Source organism: Capra hircus, chromosome 14 (assembly GCF_001704415.2).
Source record: "Capra hircus breed San Clemente chromosome 14, ASM170441v1, whole genome shotgun sequence".
NCBI classification, from domain to species: Eukaryota; Metazoa; Chordata; class Mammalia; order Artiodactyla; family Bovidae; genus Capra; species Capra hircus.
Window position 1 is genome coordinate 44,901,043 of NC_030821.1, and position 3,496 is coordinate 44,904,538.

The following is a 3,496-nucleotide window of genomic DNA, read 5'->3' on the forward strand; positions in this document are numbered from 1 at the left end:
ATTCTTTCAAAATAGTACAGATATTCTGAGAAATACTGTAAAATTGCTGTTAAAGATTGAAGAGTGTTAACCCTCATAATTCCTACCTATGTAGAGGAAAATTCGTACAAATTAACAAAGCTGGGATATATTTAGACTTAGCAGTGCTAAGTTGAGCCTCTATTTAGTTTTATCGAATTTTGGTAAAACATAAGATCTGGAAATCAATAGATACCATCAATTTTATATATGGTGTTTTATTTGCAATTTTTAATCTGGTTTAATTCCAGGCTAGTCATTTGTGCTAAGATTTTGTATTCCTATTAGATTAAACTCTTTAAGTATTATACCCAGTGGTTTGTTGATTTAAACAAATTATTGGTCTAAACGATTCTGGTAGATCATAGCACCAAACTAAGTTAAAAAGTCTAACGCCTTGTGCTAATAAGCCATGTGATCTTGAGCAAGTGACTGAGTCTTAATTTCACATCTAGGAAATTAGGAGACCGCACATTGATAGGGTGACATTGGCCACATTTTTTAATGAGCAGACAAGATTGTGTGTGTTGATGTTGCTTAAATCTAAAACTGCAACGTTGCAGATGATCAGAAGAACTGTAAATGAGAAAAAAACTTTCTGGCTGCATTTTCTAAGTAGCAGTTTATAAATTTCCATTTTTGCTGCTTTTGATTAGGCATTAAATATTACACATCAGTACTAAATAAGTTAACTAGATTAATTTAGAATCCTTGGTTTCTATTGCCTGCTATATAAAGAAAATTCCATTTTAGGTATGGTCATCATTAACTTTGTGATACAAAGGGAAATTTATATGCTATTTCCCTACCAGTAATATGCAATGCCAGGTCAATCCAAAATTCAATTTTCATTTATGCTCGTTTATTAATTTATCCTGAATTAGATACATACATAATTTTTTTTACTTGCAACATGTTTCTTTAGCTGAAAACAAGACTTTCAAAATGCCTTGTAGAGTACTCCATTTCCTTTCTCCACATTTCCTCCCCCTGCACACATATTTTTTTTAATTTGGAAAAATTTTTAATTGCTTTGAGGTAGAACTGGTCTTAATCTAGGACACAACTGTATCAGTATTTGGAGTTTTCCCCTCTTTCTAGATGCTTACATTTTTAATAAAAAAGTTACATTTATCTAGATATATATATGCTAAGACCTTTATTTGTGACAGCATCTGTTGTTTCATTATTTACAGAAGTATGCATAAGATGATAGCTTGTGATAAGAAAAATTCAAATTTCATGACTTTTTAACTCAACCAGAATTGTCTAAAATTTTTCCATTTGAACCCTTTATATCATGAAGTAAAGCTTATGATTAAATCTACCTATGCATACCAACTGGCCCAGGTCCAGTGTTATGATTGTTTTCTTAATACATCAGAATTTTAACTAGGCATATGAAATCTTGATGCAAATTTACAAATGTATTTTTCTTTTGAATTAGTGTATACTGTATCATTTCTGCCCTTGAAAACTTAGAGTCTGCATCCATCTCAAGTATAATTTTGAATTGTAAAATACATTTTCTTCAGACCATTAAAGACCTTTTTTTTTTTCATAATTTCATCAGCTGTTTTTGAAAATGCATGTTTCTTTCTTTTCCAATAGCCACTATTTGAATCAGCCAATATATTCCTTTTTGATTTTTGTTTTAATGAGGATTAGTTAGGTTAGTCCAAGGTTACAGGTTAATTTACAGTGAGATTCTAGACCCAGATTATAGTTCAAATTAGAACAAACATGGTGCTTAGACTCCAGAAACATCCTATGAATGCTACGTTCAGAAAGAGAAGTCAAGTTAAGAGTATTGAAATAATATACAGAATATTGAAATGGTGGAATTAGGGTAGGGAGTTAATGCATGAGATGTGCTTATAAAATAATAAATGCTTTTTAAAGTTTATGACATTTCTATCCAAATGAACATCATCCTTCACTTAGTAGGGCTATTGTTGCTCAAAAATGTTTCTGGAACTGACTTCAGAACTTATAATAAATGTTCTTTTGAATAGCCTCAGTGGTGGGAGATGCTTTTCTTTCCTTTTTAGATTCTTTTCTTAAATGTTTAGCAACAGTCAGTGTTTTTTGATCTAAACCTACTGAATAAAGATGAGTGGCCAGGCAGAAGATACACAATTAAAGGAATTAGAGTAGCTTTCTCATGCAACCAGTTACCATGCCAGCAGCATGGCATGTCACAAAGCCAAGTTTAAGAAAGTGGCTGCATCAAAGTTGTGATTAAAATGTGTTTTTATAACATCTCACAGTGTAAGACATCATCTATGTTATTTTGTTCAATGCAGCAAAGTTTCCTACAACATCATACTAACAGTTTCTGTTATGGGCAAGAGTATGATCTATCTGATAAGTACTATTTCATCCTTAAATACTGAATGAAAACCTGCATACCTAATGAGTGGAGTCCATGAAGTTCCATTGACTGGTGGAGTGACAATACAAAAGTCATAAAAAGCCAAGAGCTCCTTAAAACTGATGAAATCACAATTTATGTGATTATCCTTATGTGTAACTATATTTTTGTGCTTTTCCTAGTGCCAATTTTTGCTTTATGTGTATCAGCTAAAAACTAGGATATAAAGCAACAAGGAGGGCATTTTGTATTTTGTGGGGATGTTATCACTTCCAGTGCTTAGCAGGCTGATTTAAACATGGTAGATGTTCAATGTGTGAGTGCTAAGTCACTTCAGCCATTTCCTTCTCCAGGGGATCTTCCTAACCCAGGGATCAAACCCGAAGCTTAAGTCTTCTGCCTTGGCAAGCAGGTTCTTTACCACTAGTGCCATATGCGGTTATTTATACCAAATTTTAAAGTTGTGATTGCATGATTGTGTAAGAAATATATAAATTGTGAAAATTAAACCAAGACAAAATCTGAATAACCATGAAAGGAAAATGAAGTAGTTGTCAAGATATTTCTCCCAAAAAACATAACATTCTCTTATCTTACAGTTAAGTATTTTTTAAAAATCTTCAAGGAGCATGATTCACACAGTCAACTGTTCTAACATACAATAAAAAACAGCAAATTTAAAAGCCTCTGTTAAAAAGCTAGTATAATCCTGATAGCAAATTCTGAGATAACATAGACCCCCACCTTAAAAAATCCTATAGCCTATAACACAGGTATATAGAGACAACAATCCTGAATAAAATCAAATCAAATCTGGACTGTCATCAGAGAATACCCCACTGTAATTGTTTAAGAAAGCAAAGATGGTTTAAGGTAAGATCATTTATACACATTTACTGAAGGAAAGATGTAGGAGCATTTCAAAAGAGTTTAAAAGTAATTTGGCAAAGCATCATGTCCACGCCTGATTTTAAAACTAATTAGGAATAGACTATTACATTTTTTATTTTATTTTTCAGCTGCATTGCATAGCAAGCAGGATCTTGGTTCCCCTACCAGGGATCGAACCCATGCCCCCTGCTTTGGGAGCACAGGGCCTTAACG